The following is a 10,002-nucleotide window of genomic DNA, read 5'->3' as shown; positions in this document are numbered from 1 at the left end:
TTTCTTATTCTCTACATTCGGTTTGTTGTGGTTTTCTGTAATGGTCCTCATCTGATGCAAAGAGAAGTTTCCTCTTTTATGGGCAAAGCCTATACTTAGCTAGGGGTATAAGGAAAATATTTAGCATGTAGTTAAAACGTGGTTGTTTGGTAAAATGAGAGATAAGATTTCTCCAGATCCATGACTTTACTAGTACCAAGGAGTTAGCTAAATTTCCAGTACCAGAGCGCTTTCCTTCTTGTTGAGTGGGAGCTGATAGTTACTGCCAAGTAACCTTAAGGTCATTATGCCATGATGGTGGTTGTAGTTCATAGCCATGATAGCTGGGTAGCGTGTTCCTCCCTTGGAAGCTCGTATGGTGCCTTCTGCTCCATAAAAGCTAGTTCTCAGAGAGGAAACTTCAGGTCAATTCCAAGTCTCTAAAGAGTTGAAGAAGCCACAGAAGGAAAGTTTGTAGGTAGGAAAGGTTGGCCCATGGTGTTTAAGAATAGACAATGTCTCTAAAACCTTAAGCACAAGTTCAAGAAAGTAATGGTGTCTGAGAGGTAATACTTGTATAGACCACCCAAGCTAACTGATGTAAGGCATTACAGTAGCAACAGATTTCCCATCCAGACAAAACAAACAAACAAAACAAGACCAAACCAACAACAACAAAACAACAACAACAGCAACAGCAACAGCAACAACAAATCCCAAACCCTTAGATGAGAAGATGCTCTCTAGGATTTTGTGAGGCAGAGGTAGGGGGACTAAATGCCTGGCTTAAAACCTCCAAGGCCCAGATGATGCTCTTGCTATGAGGTAACACCGCTGTTGTCTTAAAATCGAAACTTTTACCTATGTATCCTTACCGTTCTGAAAATCCGAGAGCCTTATACTCCACAAATGGACCAATAAACCCTAGGTGACAGCACATCTGCTTAAAATATGACTTACCTAATATCTTAAATTCGCCTTGTGGAGCTAGTTTTCAGAAATGAAAATTCCCACAAAATAGCACTGCCCGCTGGCAACACACCAAGAGGTGTGAAGGTAGTGTACAGTGAGATACATTGTGACTGTCTTTGTGCTTGTGAGCACATCGTCCACCCTGCAGCTCATGGATCAGGAAGAATCTTAGTCACAATTTGAGCAACATTTCTGAAGCTCTCATTGCTATAGACATGGAGTCCTCTGATGGCCCTCTGATGGCCCCATGCAAAAATGAAAACCTTGTGAAAAAGTTTCAACGTCTTAGCTACAGTTAAGGACATTTGTGAGGAAGAGGTCAAAATAACTCCAACCTAAGGGTATGAGGTCACAATAACCTCAGCAGGATTTTGGATGACGTTGGCTGCAACCTTCATGGATGATTTCTGGGAACTCAAGGCGTCACTGAAAGGACAACTGCAGATGTAGGGACAGTGAGAAGCAGAATTGGATGCGAAGCCTGGATGGGATACACTGTAGTTATTTTATGATGAGATACTAACAGGTGAGGAGAATGGATGGATGAGTATTGTTTCCTGCTAGGGAAGATGCTGGGGACATTGTTGCAATGGCAACAAAGAATAAACTCATTTAATAAATGGCAGCAGATATAATTCCAATGTTTGTGAACGGTCATATATAATGGGTGAGATGCGTGAAGTAGCATTGTCTGTTGTGGTGAAATCATTCATAAACCTGAATCAGGCAATAGGTCACTGATGCCTTATTTTAAGAAACCTCCACAATCAGCTTTGTCTTCAGCAATCTCCACCATGATCAGTCAGCAACTACCAACATGGGCCTTCGGCTATGAAATATATTTCCCACCCACTCAAAGCTAGAATCATTAGAATCTTTTTTGCACTAAAGTATTTTAAAATTTAAGTTATGTGTACTTTAGACATAATGCATGTTTCATAGACTATAGCTTATATGAGATCGTTTCTGTATGCACTGAGAAACCACCACACGTGACTCGCCTGATTGTGGTACTTGCTCTATTGCAGTGGTCAGGAACCAAAGCACACCTCTTCTCGGGCACGCCACTAGCACATGCTACAGTGTGAATGCTGTGTAAATAGCGGTTGAGATGAAGCATTTAGGGAATCATGGCAGGAAGATTATGTTGTACAAATTTGGTACAGATTTATTTATTTTTCCATTTGAATTCTGTTGAGCGTGGGCATGCAGACCATTCAAGTATGGAAATTTCAGTTTCACAAGATGTGAAACTCAAAAGGAATCACTTAACAAACCACATCCGGTGCATGTTATCTCTTTAGTGGAGGCTTCAGTGTATATAACTATGTGGAAAATTCTTCAAAGCCCTGCAGTAAAGACATGACTTATTTCTACCATCATCTCTCAAATTTTTACTATATTTTATAACACTTATCCCACTACACTATTTTTTTGTTTAGAAGAGTGTTGGGAGTCTCCATGTTAAATAATTTTAATTACACATGTATAATCATTTCTAAATTACTTAAAACAAATACACAATGATGTGAGCATTTGAACTGTGGGCATAGGTTTCTGAACCTTATTAATTTGTAACTCGTCTTATATCCTAAGGTTATATATAGATAAGTAGGATCTCTTCAAGGGGGAGGACTACATAGCCTAAACTATATTTCTTCTTAAGAAATATAAATCATCCTATTTATTACATGACTTGACTGCCTTGGTGCCCTTATTAAAATGTCTTCCTCTTCAAATATTAGCTGTGTGTAGCACACATAGTGAATCAATTAGGTTCTTCCTAGTTCTTTCATTTCGCACATTCACTATTTTACATTGTAGCTAATAATGCAATTTAAGTGAATTTCAAGTAAAATTTAGTAGTCATTGCAGAAGGCAGGGAAAGGGGAGATTGGAATGAATGACTGGAAAGAAGGGTGTGTGCATTTACATCCATAGTTTTACTTTTTATTTATTTATTTATTTATTTATTTTAAGTTACTTTTGATCACTCATGGTCCAAAAATATTAAACGAGGAATTCCGTAGTTAGACAATTCATATGTTTTAAATCATACACATTCTAAGTAGCATGGTGAAATGTCATGCATTCCTGTTTCTTCCTGCCTGAGACACGAAACACGCATTCCTCCAGCACATTTACACTGTCTATGCTTTTTGTTCCTTAGTCACTTGAAAAGAGTCCTGATTACCAGTGTTGGTTACAGTACTTATGTTCAAGTAATCCTTATTTTAACACTGCAAAGTGCTATGCAAGCTTCCCAAAGAGAGAAGTCCTAACAATAGTCCTACCCAGCTGTAATTCAAAACGATGACTAGCATGGTAAGATATCCCTAAGTGTACAATAGTGTCACATACATCTTCATGATACCAAACAACTCTCTAATGGAACTTAAGGCCTACTCAACAGGAGGGCCTAGAAACAGCCAAGTACCCATAGATCTTAAAGGAGGACCTACAATTGCACTTTGCCAAGGAGCATAACTTCTAACTGCTTTATAAAAACTTCTTCTTATACTCATAGATGAGTGTAGTTCTTACCTCTCATCAAAGAAACTTCTCTTTGCAACAGTGGGAGACCATTACAGAAAACTGTAAACTGATCGAGATGGAGAGAATTAATGATCATGTGATCCCAGCCCCAGCTGGAAGCCTCATCCATGATACCTTGACATTATGGCTGACTAAACATGACCTAGGCAAGTACAACACCAATAAACATCCTAACACGGAAAGGGGGAAATCTCATGAGGTTCCTATACTAATCAAAGAACTATAGGCAATCAAAGGATAATGAGAATGGAAGGAATAGTCTTCCTCAGGACCACATCCCCTAATTCGTTATCTAATACCAATTAGTTAGTTATGAAATCATGTACATTACATACAAGTAACATTATATGGACTAAACAAGTTATATTTGCATGCCATATATATACATATATATATGTATATCCATATCTATCTCTATCTGTATCTTTATATAACAGTTTTAAAAATGGAACAAATAGAGGCAAATAACCTTGGTGCTTGAAGGTCTTGGTATCTATCAACTAGCTTGTTAACTAAAAAGAAAATGCCATTAATCTGTGACTTCAGCTAAAAACGTCCAGGGAAAGCATTTAGTAGATTTTGTCTGTTTCATAGAAACCATTGACACAGTGTGTAAGGATCCTATGACTGGCCTGGATGGAGTCATGATCTAGCTTTTGGGTCCACCAAAGGAGGTGGGGTGAAGTAAGAGACAAATGGTTTCCACCCAAGGCACATGGCTGTTAAGGAAAGTGGAGGAGAGGAAAATTGTCACCTAGAAGTAGATAAATAAGATTCTTCAATGCCAGAAAGATACTTTGTCTGTGTTTAATGAAAAGATCAATAAAATCCTAATTTTATAACCTAGTAACCCAGGTCAAAAACCTTTTCCTCTAGTCTGTTCAATCAGATGGATTTTGTTAAGAGAAAAGCCATGTTCTCAGATCTAAAATAGTGTATCTTCCATCCACTCTCTTTCTCTGCTTTCCATTATGTGGTTCTCTTGCTGACTCCCATCGCATCTTCCCCGTTTCACTGAAGCTTACTAGAGCATCTCCAGAAGGAAGTCCATCCTTACACCTGAGAGCAGATCTCAGTTTCTTCTCATTCAACCACATTCACTGGCATTCCGAAAACAAGGCTCAATCAAAAGGGAAGAGAAAGAAGATGGAAAAAGAGGAGATTCTTTAAGCCTTTGCCCTTCTAATTGCACACTGTCCCAACTGTCTTTCCTAGTGTTTGTGTGAAGGGATGCGTTAGAGTCTATGTCTTACTCTTTCCTTCTACTTACTATAGTGTATTCCACCTATTCATAGATCCTGTGGAGTAGCTGTAGTCCAACTGTACAATAAGGAAGGAAAGCAATACTTGGAGACAACCAAAGCAAGGTGGCTGTGTTTTGATGAAATTGTAGGGGAACAGAGAGCTCAAGTGGGAGCAGTTGATAGTCAGCTGTATCTACTTCTTCCTCATTGCTTTCTGTGGCATCCTTTATAACTCTTTAATCTCTGGGTATCAGAAATCTTACTCATGGCTGGTTCTGAGATGAGGCAGGTCATACACAAGGTTTACCCATGCACTCTGAATGTTTCTGAAACCAAGTCCAAGAGAATTAGTATCTGCTTTAAACATGCCTGGCAGTCCACAGCCCAAAGAGGATGTTATCAGAAGTATAAAATGCAGAGCACACATAGTGCACCTTCTTAACCAAATTAGGCAATTTGCTCTCCAAAGGATGATAAACTAGGTAAGGAACATTGAAGACCCAAGCTGGCCAGAGATCTGTCTTAGTCCACAGGGAGTTACTCTGTTATTATTTTAGATTTTGAGAAGAATTACCAGCAGCTAGACCCAGATGCCCTTATTCCCTCCAACACCCTCATGGTTTCCTCAGAGGAATACTTCTACGGAAGGCATGGAAAAAGTACACACTCTCTTTTTCTCTTTCCTCACATGTAGAGTTTCACAATGTGGCTACAGGAAATCCTGTGGGACTTTCTTTCTCAGTGTCCTGGCAGCTACTGACCAGTGGGAGTGTTTTAACCTTAAGCACTCCTGTCATTTGAATTTGCTTTAAAAATAAATAAAAAAATGAATTAAAAAAATCCAAAAGTTAGATTCATCCCACGAGAATATTCTGGATCCCATTCAACATCAGTACTTTCATCTCGGCTCTACTGAGACATCATTAGATGGTTGTTGTCAACAAATAACTCTTACTTCATTGTAGTAGCCATGTGGCCTAAGTGCCTTATCGTCTCTTCTCTGAATTATATGCAACTGATTTTAGGTAACTCCAAAAATACCAAGTCAAGTGCTCTTATAATATAAGAAGCCTGATTTTTGTCAATGAAGTCTACATAGGCTAACAAAGGTCAATATTTTGGGGAGCTAACTAAAGGGAAGCATGGTAATTTTCATGACAAAGACTAGAGGTATAGTAAATATTGAATATCTGGAAGTGTCCTTACAACACTCTACAATATTCATTGAATTATTGTCTTCATTCAACTATGCAGAGGAAATTTTTCTTGATTTTCTTGATTACTGAAAGTTTCCAAGAGGCTGTCACCATTTAAGTTCCAAAGACAACAGAGGATGAACACACGAGGGTCAATATAGATTTAATGGGCTAATGAGACACAAAATGCAAAATCCTTTGCTGTGCTCATAAGTCTCAGTTAGGAACCATAACTAGGTTTTGCAGAGGATTCTTTTTATGATATACTTGGGAGTAATCTTGGAACCAGATTTATATGAAAAAAGCTCAAATTATCTGTTGAACAAAGAAGCATACAGTTAATTTATATGAAAACTGAGTACCCCATATAGTTGTTTGAGTATCATTACTTTACAATGTATCCATGAAGTGAGAAGAACATAATACATTTCAAGAAACTTAAATGCTCTTGTGGATTAATTACATTAGAATGGGGGAAGGGGTCTCTGCGACTGCCAAGAACAGCAGAAATAAGAAAACAGTTCTGTTCAACACAATTCACTAGCCAGCGCTGGTTCAAACTTCCAGAGTCTGACACTAGCTGGTTTACTTTATGCATTTTTAAGCACACCACAATTGGGGGGGAATTATGGTGATAATTAACTCACTCCCATGTGCACAATGAAGTTGAAGACATGACTACACAGAAAACTCATATTAAGTACACGTGTACGAGAGACATCTTTCATAATGATAGATTCCATAGATTAACTTTGGAAACAGGCTCAAGATAGACAAGTTCATGCTAAGGCCTGGATAAAAAGGGGTAGTGCAAAGGTTGCCAGGTTATTAGTCATATCTGCTGCCAGTCTTCCCGGTGAAAAACAGGTTGAGCATCGTTTTCTTTGCAGAGTCAGTCCTGTGTTTTATCGTTCCCGGTTTCTTCAGGGCTCATTTTGGAGCACAAGGATCTACCCATCTCCTACACTTTAGGACTGCATATGATAATCAAACTTAAAAGTAATGACTTAGGAAACATTAGCAGAGAAACTTAACCTTTAGACAGAATCCGTGTAAATAATTGTTACTTTCTAATGCTACTGTAACAAGAATTACAGAGTGTCCTTTAAGGATTCTATTTTAAAGCACAGCCGAAATAGCTCAGTTGGGAGAGTGTTAGACTGAAGATCTAAAGGATTCTATTTTAAATTTGGCCCACTGAGAGAATGACCTTTGCAATATGAATACAGCTTCATCCTAAAGGTTTCTACCCTGAGACTGCTGAATGCATTCGCTGTGAACGAGACTGGAAAATATACAAAAATGGTCAAGTGGAGTTTTACTATGTCATCTTGGAAAAATAAAGGTTTTAGACCCTCCTTTAAAGCTTTCTTTTTTCCTATTCTAGATTGCCTCCAGTGATGGTCTGCACTATTTTCTGTTACAGTATTTCAAATGTAAAAGAGACTAGAAGGAACAGTGTGACAAGCCTCCGTCAGCATTAGTTTCCTCATTAGCCATGATCAGAACAGGGTTGCAGGGGCTTCTATTCCTTACTTCTCAAAGCTCTTGCTCGCTCCATTAGCATAAAATAAACCTATGATACTGCATGGTTTTATCCAATTCTTCAGTGAATGGCTTTTTATGGTTAAGAAGTTTTAAAAAAACACCGTATTATCGTCTTGCCTAAAAAAGTGAACACTTCCCTACGACTATCAAATACATAATTAATATATATTTCCTGTGGGATGATGTCATCACACAGGTGTAGGCAGGTACAAGATAGAACGAGGCCTGTCATTGGACAAGAAGGAAGGATGGGCAGGAGAAAAGTTTGAGGGAGGAAGAGGAGGAGACTGGAACAAGACGGGGGAGCAGCTGTGGAGAGAACATGGAGGCTGATGTTAAGATTCCACTCAGTGTATTTACAGGTTGTTATGAATATTCTTAAGGGATGGATGTGTACAAGGCTTTGTATGTTTAGGTGGGCAATTATATCTTATCAATTGATCAGAGGTTATTGTGTTGTGTGTTCTTTCTTGTGAAGAATTGAGTTTGGCAGGGTGTGTGGTGACCGAGACACTGGGCCACCATGGAATGTATGTTTCTGGCAAGATATCTACCAGATACCTTAGGGCACTGCCGGACCTAGTGGGGGGTGGTGGTAAAATACAGCCTTTTAACATAATTTTACAACAACATTACCCTTCTATTGTCTTTAAAAACTATTACTTTAATTTGTCAAGTCATCTTGTTTGTATCAGAATTAAACTATGTCTGCACATCAAAATTGTCTACGTGTGTGTGTGTGTGTGTGTGTGTGTGTGTGTGTGTGTGTGTGTGTGTGTCTGTGTATTCTCCATTCTGCCTGCTAATAGTGTCTGGGAAAATACATATTTTTTTCTTATAGTATTCTCTGTTGTATATTTTGCTAATTATATCCTGTGGTACTCTTGAACAAAGCCTTCAGTTCTTCAGATAACTATGAAAGATCATATCCTGAGGCTTAAGCAGATGAAAGCCTTAAGGCAGCTGCATCTTACAAAGAAGCACGGTACATATAATACATACATATATACGGTACATATAGATACATATATACGACTGTCTTCCTGTGATGTTAAGACTAGTGGCCCCACTGATGGATGTAAGCTTGACCCATCCACTGTAAAATTACACATCAGATTTTCATCTACTTATCTTGCTAGTTATTAATGAACACTGTTCTATCCATTATCATAGCTAGAGTTATTTTTAAAGAATTAATACTGCTGTGCAATGGTATATTTGCTTTTTAATGTGAATTGAACCATTGATTTCTTTCATTAATGTAATTCATTAAATTAAATAGTATTTAAAATGTTAACTTGATAATAAACTACTTTTTCCTTTTGGTAATTTGAGAGCGTTTTGGAAGCCCATGAAAGTCCCTCCAAGGTGCGGTGTTCTTTCCTAAGAAAAGCAAAAACATTATTTTTGGAGTTGTTTTTTTGCCCTGTGTATGTGTATTTTCCCTCCTGATGGTCAAGTGTAACTTTAACTTTCCACAGATTATCTGTTGATTTGAAATATCATGGGAAAGTTTTGACCTAGAACATTTAAGAAAGGTTGGTTACTGGAAGAACAGGAAGGCCGAGGACACTTGGCAAGGTGGCTGTCCTACATTCTTTACATAGCATTCTTCTTTCTCAAATCTTTTATTTTACATTTGGTTTCTCAGTTTCTTGTGAACTGATTTTCAAGCACCCGGAATAGCACTCAAGGTCTTCCTTCATCTGTCACACCCACTGGCTTCCCTGGGTTTCACTCAAGCGCAACACAGCTACCCCACTGACTACAGCTGACTGCTTCCCTCAGACCTGACCCTCAGGAATGAATCACCTGCCCCTTAGAGAAGTCTCACCCTACTGTGTCTTTGTCTCTGTTTCTCAGTCTCCATCCCTCCTTTCCTCCCTCTGTCTCTCGGTCTCTGTCTCTCTTTTTCTCTTGTGCACAGTTTTTCATAACAAGGATTCTCTATGCAGTCCTGGAAACTCAGAGGAAGAAAACTGTATTAATTTAATCGTTATTTAGCAAAGGCACAAAGAAGATACTGTCTAGAGAAGACCTCGATAGACATGAGCTAAAGACAAATTCAGGCCTTCATCTGCTTTTGTCAAGTTTACAGAAGCTCTTTGCACTCACACATCTACATATTGTCACCTTTGCACTCTAAGAACAACATCGAGGAGGGGCCAAGATCTTCTGTCTCGAAATGCCTAGAATACTTACAGTCTTGTCCCTCACAGAAAGTCTGATGATCTTTACTCTATAGCAACTGAGTATTAGTGTAGTATATAAAGTCACTACCATTAATCCAGTCTCTATTAAGTGGCAGGACTATGGAATTTTATGAGAGAATCACTGTAGATGCAGAAGGTCCTTGAAGAAAAAAGGCAATGTTATTAATGGACTATTTCTCAATGGAAAGAGAGAAAGTCAGAAAAAAGGAATACTCATAGTGATGGAGAAGAGTATTGGGTTGAGTGGCATTAAAATATGGGCGATGCTCTGAAAGATCAAAATGAAAGGACTTC

The sequence above is a fragment of the Rattus norvegicus genome, chromosome 18 (genome assembly GCF_036323735.1).
Source record: "Rattus norvegicus strain BN/NHsdMcwi chromosome 18, GRCr8, whole genome shotgun sequence".
In the NCBI taxonomy this organism is placed as follows: Eukaryota; Metazoa; Chordata; class Mammalia; order Rodentia; family Muridae; genus Rattus; species Rattus norvegicus.
The sequence above is the reverse complement of the archived record's forward strand: the minus strand, read 5'-3'. Positions refer to the sequence as shown.